At 38.7% G+C, this 19,158-nt stretch overlaps 1 protein-coding gene and 1 non-coding gene across 5 annotated transcripts in view; both read left to right on the top strand.

The window, feature by feature from the left end:
- MACROD2 (mono-ADP ribosylhydrolase 2) overlaps positions 1 to 19,158 on the top strand; it is an 884,404-nt gene that overhangs the window by 399,293 nt on the left and 465,953 nt on the right. The gene's annotated exons all lie outside the window — the stretch shown is intronic.
- On the top strand, positions 476 to 665 carry LOC132319061 (U2 spliceosomal RNA). Its single transcript, XR_009484441.1, has one exon. It is a non-coding gene; the product is annotated as a U2 spliceosomal RNA (small nuclear RNA).

Genomic DNA, 19,158 nt, shown 5'->3' with positions numbered 1-19,158 from the left:
TTGTGAAATACTTTCCGTAGGGGAGATGAGCTGCTCTCTAATCCATGGGGAGAAGGTTCTAAAATAAACCCATAATGATTCAGAAACCAGAAGATTGCGTAAGTGTTTGGGGCAGGGGGGTAGGGGAGCAGCAGGAGGTTAAAGGGAAGGTTCTTGGGTGTTTTCTCACTTTATTTAGTTTATCATGGAGGGAATAATCAGACCAAGACTGGAATATTCTGGGAGGCTGGACGTGGCATCGTTAGCTTTCCCAAGTTCCTGTCCTGCAACAGTTACTGTGTGTGCAAAATCATGAGCTCGTTGAAATCCTGGAGTGAGTTATTTGGAGTCTGTAGTCTGTCTGCAGGTTCTTGAAATAAATCTGAGTGATAAAGCTACATAATTATTGCTACTGCGGTGTTAAAATCTTATGATGATTCAGTCTCAGTGTGCTCACTGAGTCAGACCGAGAAACCATCGAGTGTGCTGACTCGTGTTTGCTTCTTGACCTTTTGGCAAAGATCAAGTGTAGCATATGTTTTTATCAGTTTAATATCTGTTAGGTCCTCAACTTGAGGATTTTATATTAAATGAGTTTGGGGACTGGGAAATGTACTAGGAGCTTACGCCATCCTCTCCGTGCATGAAGCCGGGTATTGCTGCGTTTCTAGAATGGTGTCAAAAGAAAAAAAAAAAAAGGCATTAAGTCCCCTAAAGACCATAAATGAGTGCGAAGGGAAGAGCAGGAACAGAGCAAGCATAGATTATGCTTCTCTAAAGTATTCTTTTAATCTCCACCTATTTTCAGCTCAGGGGTTTTCCTGAGCCTTGATAAAACCCCTGTAAAAATAAAATAGCACTTCTGATTGCATTTTAATCTTGTTCTCACTGTCTTCTCAATCCATATTAATATCCATTTTGTAACGTCCGGTATTATAACATTAGATTATCACCTCCAGGACTGGGCAGTAATTTGTACTTAGCAGATACAGTGAGCCTACACTAAGTCTCATCCATGTTGAAGAGCAAGTTATTGCATCACTGTTGCTGCTTATTTTCGATACCTTTGAGGAAACGCTGCTGTTACAATTGTTTAAAATACATGCAGAAATCTGCCAAAAACTATGGAGAGTTGGTGTTCACTTGAGCGTTTTTGATGGATTCAATACCATCTTATGCCGTTTTATAAACTGGAGGTCCAGAACTGTTCATATGTGTCGCAATCAGTGGGTGGCTAACAAAAGCTGGTTTTATTTGGCCTGTGACATGGTTACCGCTGAGGTCTATGTAATGCAGCAGGTGATGACAAGCATGGTTTATGACATCTTTTGAAACAGAATCAAGCCACTAAAGGCCAAGTTGATGTGACAGGCTGAAAACTGGAAGTTGTATTAGAGGCAAAATGAATACAGTTCAGATAGGGAGTGATCAAAATCATTTCTAGGTGACATAAGAATTTGACCCTTCAAGGATTTCTTGTGAAGTATGTGAGGTAACACAGAAAGGAGGAACCTGTGTCATTGTAAATTAGTGTCCTTGAGTTAAGTCTAATTACCAAGACACCTTCAGTTTTTTTATTATTTGACCTGCCGTGGTTAATAAAAAGAAAGTTAATTTGGTGTGACATTTTTGGTAGTAGCTTGGTGCACTACCAAATTAATTGCAATACAATAAAAGTTTCCAAAAAACCCCTGAACTTCCTGTTCCTTGCCTCCTTGCATTTTGAATCAGTTCATGGTTTCTTAGTCATAATTTATAGCCTCTGTATTTAAATTAGGACGTTAAATAAAATTTATGTGGGGTGGGGGAAGTGTGTCTTAATTGTAACTATTTTAATGTTGCTATTTAATGGAAAATACAATATTTTGATTCTTTGCAATTTCTGTTTAGAACCAAAAATAGTGTCTACAAGATAGAAATCCACTGCAGCAAAATACCATCTTATTACTATGCGTGCTACGATGCTTACAGGTTATTGTCAATATACAGTGTCTACTGGCAAGGAAGCTTTTGTTTGTCATGGGAACAAAATGATTGCTCCTCATTTTTCTTGACTGCTGAGTTCTTTAAGCGAAAAGCATTTTGATCCTGGAATAAATATTGATTCTCTCTTTTCTCTCTCTGAAAAAATTAATTTAGCGTGAGTTATATTCACCCAGGTGAGGTAAGGGCAGCTCAGGACCCCACAGGATACTTAAACCTGTGACACAGGCCGGCATTCAAGAAGTGTCTCCATTACCCCTAGGTCAGCACATATATGCTAGTTCTTTTGAAGAGTGTCTCCTGGGGCAGAGCAAGGGAGGATTCGAGGGCCACTTGTCTATAGCAATAGGACTACAGGCTTTCTTTTTTCTAGCCAGAAAGTGGTAGAATCTATCTGCCTTGATTCCTGTCCACCTCCCCCACTTCTGAGTGGTTCTGGACCCTAAGACCAGGTGGTCTAGGTGAAACCAAGGGTACTAATGTGTTGTGCCTTCCAGAGACAGCCTTTGGAGAAACATAAAGATCTGCATTTTGCTGTGCTGATTTTTAGCACGCGGAAATCCTTTTCACAGTGCATTGGTGGAGAAGTAGAGAGGTTGGCAATAGCCAAGTCTTCCCTTTGTAAATAGGCTGACAACACAGAAAAGAGAACTTAGAGTGTTGAGATAATGCATGGGAATATGTTTACAAAACTGAGCATCCAGTGCTATGGCCACTCTTCAGCTGTCAGGGGACGTGCTGTTCCTTGGAGAGGGGCTCAGTGGCATGTTCTTGATAACACGAATTGGAAGAATAGGCAAGAGCAATGGGAAGAGTTGGATAGATTTCTTTAAAGACTCGCACGCTTCCACTTCCTTCTCTTTGCAGCTCTCTTAAGAAGACGCTGTTGTGAGAAACATCTGAACCTGTGCAGATGACTACGTGTACCTGTTGCTCATGGTGTTTGATATCAATCTGTGTCCATGTGTGTCCCTATCAGATTCAAAGCATGTTACTGTAGAAATTGTCATGCAAGTGCGAAACTTCCACTGCCCTGACCTAATAATTAACTTTCATTAGTCAATTAACAATTAGACCAGTTTGCTGGGTTCCCTTTAGAGAGTGATACCTATGGTGTCTTGATTTTGCCATTATAAAAGCAACAATTAACATTCTATAAATTAGTTTAGTGGAATTTATTGCAACATGGTAAGCTTTGGTATTTGTAAAGTCTGTGTAAGCTTCTGACATGCTGACTCACTGGATATTATTGTGAAACTATTTTTTTGATGTTTGTGTGCTGTACCCTGGTCTTTGTATTGTAATATTGGCCATTTCCTTAGTAAAATGTTTTGAAGAAAAATGATAAGGATTGTACTTCTCTAGCACAATGTTAACTGTACGTCTCCAGCACGATGCTATCATGCTTTTATTCCAGAGTCAGTACTGTTGAATTAATGTTGAATTCACGTTTCATTTTTTATTTTGACTCCTCATATTATTTTTTTTAAAAACCTCCACCACAATAAAAAACAAACAAAAATGAGGTAACATATATTTATAACTCGCTCACTTCTGTGCCTCAGACAGAGCATAATCCTGCCATTGACTTTCCGAAAACAATTAGGATTGTTTCAGAAGGTTTTAAGCTAAAATGGGGACTTTCATATGACCTGTATTATCTCTCCTCAAGGGAACGCATTTTGTTAAAGTGACAATTCACTACTAATGTCAAACTTTGTTCTGCTGTGTGGAGTAACATAATTAAAATACCAAAATAGCAGAACACAAGCAGTGGAACGTTGTTGAACTTGTAGATATTTCCACATAGGTGATTTGAAATTTGATGGAACAGTGATATGAGTGTTTCAGGCATGTCCGTGTGAGTTGTAAGAAGAACAAGCCTTAAGCAACTTTGCTATTTCCCTCAGACGGATTTTATCCAGAGAGGAAGGTGTAATATTTATGTGCAATAGCAGCTGGGTATTTTTAAAATTATTTTAAATTCTTTATAGTAAGTCTCTGCATGATTAGAGAATAGATGGAAATCAGGTACGGTTTGTCCCATTTGTGTGAAGTGGTCTTCCAGGATAAAATTACAATTTATTTCCTTCTAAATGCGGTATTCATTTGGGAGTAAATTAATTAAGGCTGAGCTGAAAAGTATCTGCTGTTGTTCTGCAGTCATGACATGGCAAGACACAAGGTATCTACATGCCAAACTCATTTATACATCAAAAAAATAAAGTGCCTGTGTCTATTGTTTCTAGAGCTCTTATGTGATACTTTAAATAAATGACTTAATTCCATGTTCAATATACCCAAAGGTATAATATTTTATTATTATTAACTTAGATTGCATTAGTGTAACAGCTCTTTCCTCATTTGAGAGCCTTTTCTCATGAGACAGGAAGGTGGTCTCTCTGCACTGTGCCCTACCTGGTTGACTACTTTATCCGTGCTTTGACTTTAACAAATAGAGATGAACATCATGTAAATCAAGTGTCCTAAAATGACTCTCAGTTCGTGGTTCTCTCAGGGATCTTCACTGATGGGGAGGACATATTTGGAGGTTTCATCAGTGGGTTCATGATATGAATTACTTAGCTACTCTTTACATGCTGGAAAACTGGGTGGTTTCCAAGTTTCTCTTTGAGGGGCGATCAAAAATTCATGCAGCAGAAATGTTAAGACTGTCAGTGTTTGAAACAGTAGGTTAAGACAATAGAGAACTGCACGTGAGCTTTCCATTGAGTTGTAGAATATCGTTGACTTGATGTCTACGTGTGCTTGAACAGTTGCTTTCTGTGCTTACTCCAGTCATCCGGTGTCATTTTCTGTTGAATTATTTTTCTGCCTTAAAATTAAGCTAATTGCAAAATGGTTTCATATAACAATATTGAATATAAAGGTATGTGTTTCTACATAGATGTTCTTTTGTATGACTTCTCTGCAATACTATTTCAGTGAGGTGGATGGAAAATCAAGTGCTGAATCTTTTAGAAATGCTTTTGAATGCTATCTTCAAGCGGCTATTAGGAGGAATGACTACAGCCGGAGCTTAATCATAAACTTTCCCCTTTCCTGGCAGTACTGACATTTACTTGTTTCTAGACAAATAGATGAATCATAGCTAACGAGTTGTTTTAAGCATTTATGGTGTTAATGCAAAACCAAGGCTCATATATTTTGACCCTGTTCCTCAGAATTAACTGTAAAAGACTGAAAGCCTAAAAGCTGCTGCTTTGCAAAGACTTACAAACTACTCTAAAAGTTGTTCCGTTCAGTAGGCTTGAGCCTGGGGTAACAAACCACTGGTGAGCCACGGGTGACTGCATGTGGAGGGAGTCTGCCGGGCAATCCATCACCCAGTGGACGTTCGCTGGCATGTAGCACTAGAGGCTGAGTATTTAGTAACACCTTTTTTTTTTCCCCCCCACATGAAGCTTTACCTGTGGCTCTGGCTGGGAGTGAAATAGAGTGGTGGCCTGTGATTCCAGCGAGGCTGATTCACAGCAGGCTTTTTAGTTAGAGGGTTTCACAGCACTATGTCTGTACTTCTTACTGTTTGCTGGATTGTCCCAATATCCTCTGTTAAAGCAAGGAAAGGAAATGTGGGCATGTGAAAGAGGGAAAGAGGATTGAACAGGGAGATGCTAAATATAGAAAACGAAAAGGGAAACCTTGACCAGATGGAAGTTAAGAATACTTACCTGTTCCAGTTTTAGTGTCCTATATTTTTGTATGAAGAGCAACGTAAAGAAGTATGGTGTTTCAAAGCATGGGGATTTGCACCTGCGAGATGTTGTTGGATACAGATTTTGGTTCTGAAGGTGGCTTCCAATAGTCAGTTTGGGAAGCATGTATTAAGTATTTCTCTGTGGAGCAGTATTAAACTTTGCATGTAGTTCAGCTAAGGTAGCAAATTTAGACCTTGAACCTTAATGTTTCTGTGATTTTAAAAATATTTTGCTGTATGTAGGGCTTTTTTTAAAAAAGTGGATAGCTAACCCAAAGGCCATGTACAAGCCTTCAAGTTTAACCTTTTCATTTTACTTGACACTCTAGAAGAAGATAAGGGGGGGAATGCTGTCAGAGAGTTCACACAGAGGATGGAGAGTGGTGGTGGTGAAGGGGATAACGACTTCAGCTCTAATTTTCTTCCTTCTGCTGCAACAAGGCATCTGTATTCTCTGCTGGGTGCAACCAGCCTGCAGGAAGCTTTCGTTCCTGCAAACCACAAGTAAGTCAGCAGATCATCTGGGAAATTAAAGAGACATCGGAGCTGGACTTGTGATGACCTGGTTTAAAAAAAAAATAAAACGTGTGGACGGATGGTGAAGGGGAATGATGGGAAGAACGCGAAGGACTTTGGTATACTTTTGTGTGCAGTATTGTAAAGGTAATACTGCTATGGTATTAGGTGCCATGAGCTGCCAGCCAGCCGTAGCAACAGATCTTTGTCTTCTGTTTTACATACAAAGGGGAGAACTCAGTCAAAAATCAACTTGCAGCTGGCTGGCACTTCAGGGGGATCACTGACAGCAGTGAAGGAGTAAGACTGTATGTTTGTGGGCTGAGATTAGCTGAAGTCTTCTCTTATCATATAATGGCTTATTATTCCATAGTATTCAGGCAAATGTGTATAGTGTAACAGTATGTCAATTATTTTGTCCAGTAATCAGACTCTTCATTTTGTGCTGCAGAAACAGATGCCTTTTTCAATTGTTTTAATATGCTACATTTTTTAAATTAGATGGTCTATAGGGCAACATATAAACAGCACTCTCCAATATTATTTCAGAAAATGAATAGCATGTGTGATGCCCATGCTCATCTACAAGAGAAACTGCAGCGTGACATAGGTTCTTGTTATTTGCTTCCATATGAACAGCTTTGAGTAAGTGTCCGTTCTCAAGAAATACACGTTTTCTGCATTCTGGCTCGGGGAAGGCTGTGTGTCTATTTGACAGGCTCTCAGTGGAGAATTGCTTATCCATGCCTGATCCTGACTGGTTTCACCTTCCAAAAGAAACTAGCATAGGTCAAAAGTTGGCAAGATGGATTGAAAAGTGTTTCCAGCTGATGGAAATGCTTTTGGTAACCAAGCGGGGGAATTTGAAATCTAATCTATTCTCAACGGAAAAACAGCAAATAGTCCATGTTTCAACACGAACAAGCTATTCCAGTATCTAAAGTGCTGACATACATGAGTTTTTCAAATAACGGAGACTGTGAATCAACTGCTTTTGCATGAAAGGTACAAATACAAAGTATCTTCTTTAATGGACTGCGGTATGCCAAAAGAACTGTTTTGTTTACTAGTTCACTGCAGTGCTAATGGCCACACCTGTACATAAATGTCTCCGGACTCCCCTTCCTCCTCCAGTTCTTATGTGCAGTGATTTTGGCATTCCTAATTTCTGATTTCTTTCCCATTCTAAATTTTTAATATTTTCCCTTCTATAATTGAATCTTTCCCTTCCTTATTTGAATATTCATAATTTCCATTTTTCCTTCTTTCTCATCTGAGTTTCTTTTTCTTGTTTACTTTTTTCGCTCTTGCCTGTTTGCCACGTTTAGGTTCTTCCATATGCCATTTCTTCACAAGTAGTTCCCATATTGTCCAACACTTTGAGGGAAACACACGTTCTCAGTTGTTACCTATTCCTCCACGTGAAAGAGTGCGTGCTGTGAGCTTAGGATGAGGAGAGCATGTCTTGTTAGATAACGATTATTTTCTTCGTCCTTGATTTTCGTAGCTGCTTTTCTCTGCCCTCCGTACCTTCCATCTGTCTCTGAGTGTAAGCAGAGTGTAAGGCAAAGTAAGGGCCAAGTTTCTGTTAGGTTTCCTGTTGAAGTACAGAATAATGATGAGGATGTGAGTCAGAGACTGAGTAACACTGGGCACACCACCATAGATGTACTTTACATGTATTTCTTCATAATAATTTTCCTTTTTTTATTCCATTGTTTGTCCTTCTTTTTTTCTCTTTGTAGCTCACCTAGCTCATGTATACAACTAATTGACATATTATAGGAGGTCTTTAATCAAACATGGTTATCTACTCATTTGCCTGGAACAGGGAGCTCCTTCGGTAGAGGAATTGTACCAGGAGTGCTAAGCTGCCCTTCAGGACTCTGCAGGGCTAATGAAACCTCTTGTTATACCCATACCCCCCCTCCCACTGCCCTTTGCACGTCACAGATTTCTTGGTCAAACTGGTGTGTGCAAATTTCTAGTATAAATGCAGAACTAAACAAGGCAAGGAGCCCTTGCAGTTGTTTTGGTAAAATCTTTTAAGAGAGTTTCAAAATTTAATTTCTCCTGACAAGGACAATCAGCAAAGACAGATTTCTATAGTACAGAAGCAATCTTGTTTGACTGTCTTGAGCAAATTCTCCCACTACTGACTGACTACTGAGATTAAGTGGAATTTCTAAGAAATCCTGTTACAATGGGTCAAGCACTGTCTCTCTAGTTGTACTTACTTGTTGCAAGCCTCAGTAGAGGTTTATTTTAACACAGCTATTTTATGGTGCTTGGAATATCTTCATACTCTGCATTGCTGCTACTATAGATAATGGATGACCACTTGGTTAATGTTTGACGGCAGTTACAATACACATCTCCCAAAGTTAAGCGTCCTTATGTCTTTATATGAGAACTGACCTTCAGGGACAGTAAACATATTGTTTGGCAACAAGTTAATTACAGACTTTATCTTCCAAAAACATTCATGTCATGGGTGGGATAATTAAGATGTCCTTGCAAGTGAAAAAAGTTCCTGAGTTATAGTAATGTTCCAAAGTAGGTGTTAGAAACCGAGGTCACAACAGTATTACAAGAGCTGTGTACTCATGTTATTTTGACTAAATAATTCTCCTCTTCAGGCTATAAAAATGAAAGATGGACTTAACTGATATGTATGGCAATATATTCTGTAAGTCTGTAAAAAAAACAAAGGGATTTGGGTTGTGCAGGGGTATGATGGGCAAGCAGAACTGATTGTGTTTGATTTACTGGGGGATTGATTGCTAGGGTTTATTTTGTTTTTCTCCCCTTTCCTCCTTTTAAGGCCTCTATCTTTTGTTAAATGGTTGTGATCATGTTGGCCCTTTCTGATTTTATAATGTGAACTTCATGGTGATAAATAGCTAATTATTTGCAATTGAATTAGGCTATGAATTTAAATATGACAGAAACAGATGTACCGGTGATTACCTTCAATGCCTTGCTCAGGGGATCTAAGTTTAACATAGTATAAATACCTTCCAGAAATGTTATTTTTGAAATGGAGCAGTGCAACTATTGAAGAATAGCATAGAGAGTTAATGAGTTCTGTGGTATATGAATATCCTCCAGACTGATGTATCTTAGGTATGACAAGTGTTTTGTTTTTTTCCTGGAAGAATTTGGAGAGGGAGGAGAGGAGTGTCCACTGGTGAGATCTGAAGTTCCAGTTCTGGAGTGTTGAATCTCTAAGCTGGAAGCATGTCGTTTGGGTGAAGTTACGGAGTATTTTTTTCACAATGTACATTCAAAAGAGGACACTGAGCATTTTCCAAAGACGGAGCCCCTAGAGGGGCACGCTGCAGTGCTATTTTGCGGGTGCCACTTAAACGAAAGTCTTTGTTGGCTGGCTGAATTACAACATGATGCAGCAGGTTAACTACCCCAGCATGCCTTTGTGTTAACCTGAAACTACGAATGAATAAACACACTAATGTAGTTTAAAGATTTGAAGTGTAATAGCTGAAAAAAGCATGGACTCTGCACGTGTTCTCTTTCTCAAAACATGATTCCAGAGATTGATAGGTCTACTAATCAGATAATTCTGAGTTACTGTTTCCAGTTTCAGGTTTTCTATTTGGAAATTTATATTCCAGGAGAAATAAGTCATTCCTTTTTAATAGACAGTACAATTTTGGATGATCAGATAACTTTAGAATGAGTTTTATTTTCTTTAGTAGAAGAGAAATAATTTAAAATTAACAAAACATTCCTCAAGTATAGCTATGATATATGGCAGCTGATGAGTTGTACCTTGCCAAAACGTAGCAGGAGTATGAATGATTGAAACATACACTGAGACCTCTTTCTGTGTATCCGTTTGTGGTTAGAATGATAATATTTAAGGATCCCAATGTTAGAGAACAATAGAAAAATGGGATCTAAGCACAAAGACTTAGATTGATGGAACTATGTCATTCATGTCTAATGCAGCACAGTTAACACCCCCATATCTAATTGATGCAGTAATTCAGAAAGTGCCCAGGCTGTGTTTATACAAAGTGCAAGGCAATAGAGTAACACCTTCAAAATGGTTAATTTTAAGGCTGTCTCAGTGACTGTCTTGAAAGTTAAATCCCTATATCTTTGCACTTATGAAAATGTTGTCCATAGATATTTGGGTATAGTGTGCTCAGGAAAAGTCAGGTAATCTCTTCCAGATTACTTCATTATTAAATGGCACTGGAATGTGATTTTTACTGTGCAAATCAATTCAGGGGTTCCATATTTTGAAATTAATCTCCAGCCCTAACCCAAAAGCTAGTTCATATTTGTTTTACCCTACATGAGGATTGAGTATGTCAGTATGTGGTATATCTTAAAATGAAGTTATCAATGAACCTCGCATGCACCGTGTAACGTTTTTATTTTCACGTAAACTGGATGGTTTTTGGTGAGCAAGCTTTTCAGTTTTGCATGTTTTAACTTTTGAAATATGCGGTTTCCTCTTTGATTTATTTTTTTGGAAACTTCATAGCTTATTTTCAAGTTGTGTCTGTTGTTTATCAGGTTTACTTGTGTATTTTACTCAGTGTAATATGGCTCTGTTGAATTTCATTTGACGTGATTTTTTTCTGCATAACTGTGTGCAAATAAGTGTTCTGATAATCCCTTTCTTTTCAAATCAACCAGTTTAATACTTGCTTCTGTCCCTGTTACATGGAGATGAGAGACTTGACCTATTTTTAAAAAATGAGCTTTTTAGCTTTGTTAGCTACAGGAACACAGAATTTTAGAATTTTTAGAATTTATTTTTTAATTAGACAGTTGCCATTAGGATTCACTGGGGCACACATGGATGATATTTTCCTTTTAATTGTTATCTTTTGCAGTGGAACTCAGTGGAATTTTTTCCTTCTCGTAACCCCCTAGTGCTTCCTAACCTTCTTAGGGCTCCTCAGTGTTTGACTTTGACCTGCTGTATAGCCTTCAGCTTTGTTGCATAAAAATTGCTTGGGTACTGCTAGAATGTATAGATTACTCCATTTCACATGCATTCAAGCAATAGGCATGAAAGTTGATTCATATATGATTACAGTTATTTCTATTGTGACATTTACCCCAGAACTATATTAAGTTGTTAGCCCTGGAAAAAAGGAGCATTATCTTAATGCTATTCTGTATTCAATGGCTTTGGTGGTACTTGTTGCAGATGTTTCAGATTACTGTCAAAACTTCATTATCAGTGATAAAATACTAATGCAGTAAGCTGACATAGGGGTTGACTGAATGACTATTGCAATATATAATTAGGTTGGTGTAATATGATACATTTCCACTGATCCTACACAGCCTTTAAATGAAATCTGTTTAAGACTGAATTCCCTTGCTGTGTTGTTATCATTCCCAGAGTGACTGCTACCATTTTTTTAGGATTTTTGCAGAGTGGTGTGAGTACGTTAAAGAAACTTCATGTTACACAGCTACAAATTAATTTTCTTTCAAATTTTCTTTTAATATTTATATCACTGGTAATAATAATACCATTATAGAATTACCAGAACATGTATCTCTGTCTAAGTCTAATAAATCAGAGCAAAATATGTTGTGTTTATATTATAAATAATCTGTATACTGTATATTACTAGTATTTACAAGTATTAAGCCATTTGAGAGCTATGGCAATGTCTAACTTGTATAAACAAAAATATTGTTTGCCGAGATGTCTGCAAAGTGAAAAACTGCAATTTTAATGGAATCCTTCCAATAGCTGTCAGTTTCTTCCTCAGAGTTTGATAATTGAAAGGTCTGTTATTTTTTTAGAAAAGGAAGATGGTTTCAATTATCCAAAGCTAGTGGAATGTTTAACTACCCTTCTGCTATCAGTGGACTTGTTTACATTGGGTTTTTGACTAAATTGAGATTGCACATATCCAGATGTTATCTGCCCGGGTGACTTTTTCATTTGCTTTGGCAAGGGATTTGATGGTATATTGCTACCATCTCTTTGTCAGTTTTCACATTATATATTGCAGGCTACATTTAGACTTTTCTTCTATAAACTTCCGCTAAATTGTTAACTCCTGAACTTTTACTCCTCTTTTCTAAGGGTGAATCCTCATTTTATGATAGGCTCATCTGAACAGATTATAAGATACGGAAAGTTGTATGTTGTAGCCTTTGCATGGCTGTAAACACAACTGAGCAAATGCTAAGTTTTATTTTTCAGGTCTTGTAGTTCATTTCTTTTGGTCTTATACACATCGGGAATGTCACTGCTGTAAGTCTAGACTGCAGCCTTGCATTTTACCTCACGTGGAAAGCATGGTGTTATTAGGCTGCCCAAGGGGCAGCACAGGAACCATACTGAAACCAAGAGATGGGATTTTGATCCTTACTGCAGGTTTTCTCATTGCTTAGCATGAAAAAAGCTAAAGTCCCAGACAAACAAGCCCAAAATCCAAAAGAAACTTTTCTTGTTCTTGATTTTTATCTCTGCTTTGCTGTGCTAAGGGGAGAGATGTGTTTGAAATGCATCCACTCCGCAGTGTCCTTCAGCGCGATAGGAAGGGCAAAGCTCTCCACCAAGAACTGCTTTCTTCCCTGTGTCCGGTGACTTACGGTGCCAATGGCTTACGCAGAGGGGCAAAGGCTCCTCATACAAGTAGCTTACAGCAGGATAACATTCCACAGAGTATCAGCGGGGAATTGTAGAAAACCTTAGCCAGGACTACTCAGAAGTAGAACTGTAGTACTGAAAAATAGGAACGGTTGAACAAGAGTATCACGTAATTAATTTCTGTCCTGTCGTTTTTCAGCACTGGGGGGGTTGGGAGTGGGTGGGGAGGGAGAAATATCCTAGCCCAGAAACCTGCTGCTTAGGATGTGCTAGGCTGAGCATCAACTTGAATAAAGAATTCCATTTTTTATATCGTTAGAGTGCTAAAAATGTAAAGTGGGCGAGTGCTCAAGCTCAGCAGTGATCAGACAGAGCTGCAGCCAACAGAAACAGAGGTTTGGAAGTGTAAGATCCTAATCTATGTCCTGGTGAACCTTTCCGTTGAGTTATTTTACCTCTTTCAACCTCCAGACCTTCTGGTGGCAAATTACAGAGAGTTCACACCGGTGCTCACGTGACTCACAGATGCATACATCTTACATCAGCTCTGAATGGAGCTCCTCTTATGAGTGTTTATACAGACTGGGTAGATCTAATCCTGTTTGCAGGCCTTTAAAATGCCAACTTTTTATTTTAAGCCTGGTTTACTTTAACTGCAGTATTTAACCTCAGAAATGTGTTTGTGGGGTTTTTTCTTCAATGGCATTTAAAAAAGTGTAAGTCTTTAAATCAGTAGAACTAAGGAAAATTTAGATGCTCTTTTGCATGTGTGATTGAAGCAAATCTATGGTGTAACCATACGTAGTGGGATTTGAGTCAAGTAGATTTAATTGTTGCTAATACTGTTCATTTTGGTAATAAAGAGCAGCTTTGTTTGGTAACGTAGAAACACATGGGGACGGGTTTATAATCTCCTGTAGTAGCCAGGCGTGAGTGATATCGATAGAAGTTTGCAGCAAAATCCATGAACAGTTGATATCAGCAAATATCAGACTAGTTCCAGTTTGAATATGGGAGTGAGAAGAGAAAGGGAGAAGAAAAATTGATTATGAAGATGCAAGATAGTTGAAAGGAAGTGTGACACTGGAAAGGGAGAAATGAATAAACAGTGAAACTGAATTGAAAGGTAGAGGCAGGGAGGGAAAGTAAAGATGATCTGCTAAGCAAAAGAGCAGTTAGCACAGGAAAACACATCAAAACTTCAGAAATGTATGAAGCACCAGAAATATCTCCTTTTGGCAGCTTTTGCAGCTGCTTTTACTAATTGGAGAGTGGCGAGGTTTCTCCCTGAAAATTTTCCCCCAGGCCAAATGATGGTGAGAGACTGGGCATCTGCAGTTAACTGTCTGCTGTTGCAATAATTAAACGTTTATAGAAACGTGCCTTCAATATACATGGGGCTGTGCAAGAGGTGAATGCAAAACTGTGTCCTGTCCAATGACTTCACAGCCTACATGACAAGGTACAGAGAAAACACGTTGTTGTGTTACGGTGGTGGTGTTGGGAGCTCTTAGAGTACCACTTTTTCTTCTTCTTTTGAATTTTAGAAGAGAGCAGGGGTTTGTTCAATATTGTGAATGAATCATATTTTCAATAGGCAGTTGACTCACTGTGTAATGACCTGATATCTCTATAAGATTTGTGAGATTTAAGGGAATTATTTTTAAAAGGTGGATGTGAAAAACAACATGAAAATAAGTCTTATGTGTATCTTACAGCGTCTGCTGCGTGGGGAGCTAGCCTACAGTGTTAGCTTTTGTATTAATTTGAACACTATCACTTTTAGGTACAGGAGCAATAGCAGAGTATCATGAAAATTTGAAAGAATCAATTATCCCATGGTGCCTACTTTTTTCCGTTGGCCTCTGTGGACATATTTGTTTTCCATAGAAATTTTTTTTTTTAGAGAATTACGTTTAAAATGTTGGAATTTTGTTTTTATAGGATGAATTTACATGGAGAGAGTAGGGCTGCCGCTTCTGGGCAAGTGAACATGGGGACAAGTGTTAGAAACCTGTATCTTCCCTCTTCCTTAGGTATTTACAATGGCACTGGTCAGGCACTTAGCATTTAGTTGCATTGCTACATTGGCAATTACGGCCTGGCCAGAAAGGGCAAGGGCAGGGGAAAATTCACCAGTGCTGCTTTTCGGGTCAGCCAAGCTTCCTTCAGGAGCTCCCAGTAGATCATTCTCCTCTTTGCTCCTTGCCTTGTATATAATTAATTTGGGCTGAATGACAGCTTTTTAACTGAGTTCAGTGTTAGCTGTTCATTCAGAGAGCGGGGCCAAGCTGTCAGCCTCTGATCTGTTTACTGTTATCAGATGTCTTCTCAATTGCTGGTAATAATTTACTTAGAACAAAAGAAAATGTGGGCCCTGCTTAAAACCTGAGATTCCCGTGTCCTCTTCCCCTGCAGAACTGGGAGTCTTGAGAAGAAAGGGAATTGAGACAAGAGCAGAGCAAAGAAACCAGGATTAGTGGTACACCCAAATAGTTCAGAAGTATTTGGAGAGATGGAGCTCTCTGGCTGGAGGACTGAGGGACAGCATTCCGTAGAAGGAAAACCATGTGCCAAAGGACATCACAGAGGGTTCTGCTAAATTCCAAAAGGCATTCGGGAGTGAAGGAAGTGAAGCTTTGGGATGGAGGGGTGTTTGGTTTATTTTTTTCTAGACTCTTTTATCTCTCGGTATATCTAAAGTAGAGGTTCATAGGACCTCTTTACAAAGCTGTATGTTACATACGTCATCCAGCCCTGTTCGCTGGAGAGAGAGCCACTGTAACCCAGGGTGTCCAGAAGGAAGGAGCTGTGAGAAAAGGGTAGATTTAAGCTATCAGGTTGTTAATTTTTTATGAGAGGTGTTGTGAAGAACTGGGGAAGCTGAGGATTATATCCCTCAGTAACTCGTGCCAGAAGAAAGAGACTGAGCTGGTACTAACTTACACCAAAGGAAACTTGAGAGCACCTGGGTGCATACCATGTCTAGTTACAACTCAAGAACTGCAGCTGACACTTTTTCCCTGAAAACTTGACAGGTTGAAATAACAGTGGGAGACTTAGGAAAAGAGTGGAAAGAAGTATTGTACAAAGCACTGCATGGCTGATTGCATCAGTGCCTTTATGTCAGTAAGTCTTCACCATGAGACATGCACGAAGGCTATGGAGCATGTATACGCATATGGTGGCATATACATGTCTTTTTTTTGTGAGGTGTCATTAACAATAACAGCTGTTTCTTCTGAAGATTTCTAGGAATTAAATAAAATTGTCAGTATCAGCCTCTACCTGAAGCACACCCAGATTTTCAAACTCTAATATTCAACTATGTTTCATTTCACGTTTCATTCCTGTTAATAGGCAGACAGGATTAGTTGAAAGCAAGAATGCACAAAACTGTTTTTATTTGAGGAAAGAAGGTAAATTATACAGTATGAAATGAGCAAAACTCAAAGAGAATTCAAGCCTTAGAATCTCAGTTATTAATTACTTTGTCTCTTGAGTCTCTGAATTGTAGCTCACAAAAGCAAAATGAAACAAAACTCTGTTACCAAAACTTTATTAATCCAAACAGTATGTGCCGAGCTCAAGGGAGTGCCAGAAAACAGCACCCTTCAACCCGTTGTAGATCAGTGAAGTCTACCAACTGTAGTTCACTAAGTCCTGCTCCATTGACTGGGCCGCTTCCCAGTCCCGTTTCACCATATGTGTTCCCTGGTCCCAGGTGGGCCTCGGTGTGGTTTTACAGAGCTGTCTGTGTGGAGATCTCCAAGCCTTTGAGTAGGAGCTGCAAAAAAGAGTGTGCTCCCAGGTGACTTCCTACTGTCCCCATTCCCCCCTCTCTCATATTCCTTTAATTTGGGCTTTTTATCAAAGAATCCACTTTCTCTAGACTAGATTCCATCATTGTTCCACTTTTTCATAACTGCACTTACCTATATTTAATATTATTTCCCAAAGTAAATTTGAACTCTCAACAGTGTAATGCGAATGCAACAAGGACAAAATAACATGTATAAGTTCCCTGGCTGACATTTGCCCGTATTTCTAAAACAAGAGCATAATTTCTTTACCCTTTAATCCTTCTTATTTTAAGTTTCATGCACAAACTTTTAGCTTTTGTAGAAACTACAAAATCAGTGCATGCATTTTGAATGCTTTAGAGCCAGGAGGTGTTCATATTTTTCTCTTGAGTTCAGATCCTTTTTCACCTCTTCCTAAAAGTGTTTCCTTAGTTCAAATTTGCTATGCTTGTCTCAAGCATGTGAATGTTGCCTTGGATCATTTGCAATGAACAGCTGCAAGGAGATCTCAGAAAGAGAGAATATGCCAAGTAAATTAGTAGTTTTAACTGCACAGCAGTCAGCAGTCTTTCATCTGCAATATTGTGTGCTTGTCTATGAATTTGGGAGTAAGTTTCCATAGTTCCAGAAAGCTCCTGGTTTTGATGTGTGGAATTCCAATGAGCAGGAACTTCTGACAGCAGCTTTTCCCAATATTTAACCTTCACGACGTCAGTGAAGGCAAGCTCAGATTCCGCCCCCCCCGCCCCATATGTCACCCCTAAAATACTTTTTTCTGCACAGTTAACAGTCACTGTTAAGAAACTCACTGCCTGAAGATGGGCTTTACTGATGAACTTACGCTCATCCAGAACACCTTAGTATGAAAGTAGCATCCCTTGACCTTTTTTACATCAAGGGGGTAGGTGTTACAGAAACCGTATTTTATCCATACAGCTGTTGTCTTGTCTGTCAGTCGTGCTTTAACACCACTCTTTGATGTTGGAGAATTTTGGGGTAAAGTGACAGTCGTAAATCTTCATATTGGTGAAATTCCTGAAATGTACTCGCTACATGCACTTGATTATATAGTCTGTACTTCAGCCTGTTACCTGCTGATGAAATTGCAGACATTTGGGAGGGGGAGTGGGGGGTTTTGGGTGGATTTTTTTATGTTTTGGAAGTTAAAAGACATTTAATACGTCAACGTCATTATAGTATATGCCATCATTTCATGGTAGTTTATGTAAGGTAGTAAAATATGTTTGTTCGCAGCTGCTTCTCCATTGTGAAGTAGCATGAACTGTTAGGACAGCTATGTGAAACAGGTTTGAAAAAAAATGATACTGTCGAAAACTGGGTTTAAAATGTGTAGAAAGCACAGGAAAATTTCATTCTTCCCTCTTTAAAACACTGAGAGCAGAGACGTTCTGAATTCATTTGACAGATGATGAAAAAAGTCTGAATTGAGCAAAACTTGTCCCACTACCTACCCTGCATGTTGTATGTTGGGACAGAGCAAAATTAGTCCGTTATGAATAAGATGCTGGTAATAAAGTTTATATAAGATATATTAGTTTGTGCCAACCTTCAGAAACTTCTGAAATACGCAGAGATTTTGGGAATACATAGTAGTTGCCTAGCCACCCTAAGAAATGCCACTTTCTTCTGCTAAAAAATATGGGTAAATCTTGTTTAAGTACGTGCTGAGCTATAATGTATCATATTAAGGTTTATCTGTCATTTTACATAGGAACAGCAGCTTGCTTCTCCCAATGTTTTATCTCTAACTGTCAGAAAACGAGCTGATTTTCAGTGTCAAAAGCAATATTTTCATTGTGTTGGTAACTAACGGGTAGAAGATTTTCAGTTGTTACACCGGAGACATACATTGTTATAAATACACTTTATACTTATTGAAAAGCTTTGGCTTTAGTAGAAGTGTTTTGGAAACTTCTCCTATCAGAGTAGCGGATGGCATGGTTCTACATTAGCACTTCTGGGATTTATGCTGTATTTTGCACTATGACTGTTAAAAATTACTCACACGAACACCTGCATCTGTGGAAGAATTATCCTAGATCAGTAATAGTTCCAAAATCTGTCATTTTTCTGCTAGGAACCGGGATTTGAATGCAGCATTCCAGCTGCTAATGGATATTCAGGGCCCTTCCGGATGAAATCTTGATTAGTAGATGACAGATTAACAGAAGAGCTGTGTTTTATGGTTAGGGAGGTTAAACAAAACTCACATTGCCTTTTGGATGGAGGGGAAGCAGGATCATTCAGAGACTTTGCAGGAAGTCACGGGAGGGCAGTGCCATAGTGATTGATGAAGGTGGTCCATTATCAAACACTTTGTGAAAACTTTTATTTCCTCTAAGTCAATCACATAGCTTGTACAGGGCACAAGTAGAGAATTAATTTTGTTGCGTTTTGCTGGAAGTACATCAAACAGTATTCAAGCCTTAATTTAGGAAGGGAAACTGCATAGTGTATTATTTAAGCCAATCATGTTGTTGATGTTCCCTTTGAATTTAGCAGCTTTTATTGTTTGGTAAATAATGTTTTGTTGGAAATGG

Source organism: Gavia stellata, chromosome 23, assembly GCF_030936135.1.
Source record: "Gavia stellata isolate bGavSte3 chromosome 23, bGavSte3.hap2, whole genome shotgun sequence".
In the NCBI taxonomy this organism is placed as follows: domain Eukaryota; kingdom Metazoa; phylum Chordata; class Aves; order Gaviiformes; family Gaviidae; genus Gavia; species Gavia stellata.
Note: the sequence above shows the minus strand (reverse complement) of the source record. Positions and strands in the feature narration are given on the sequence as shown.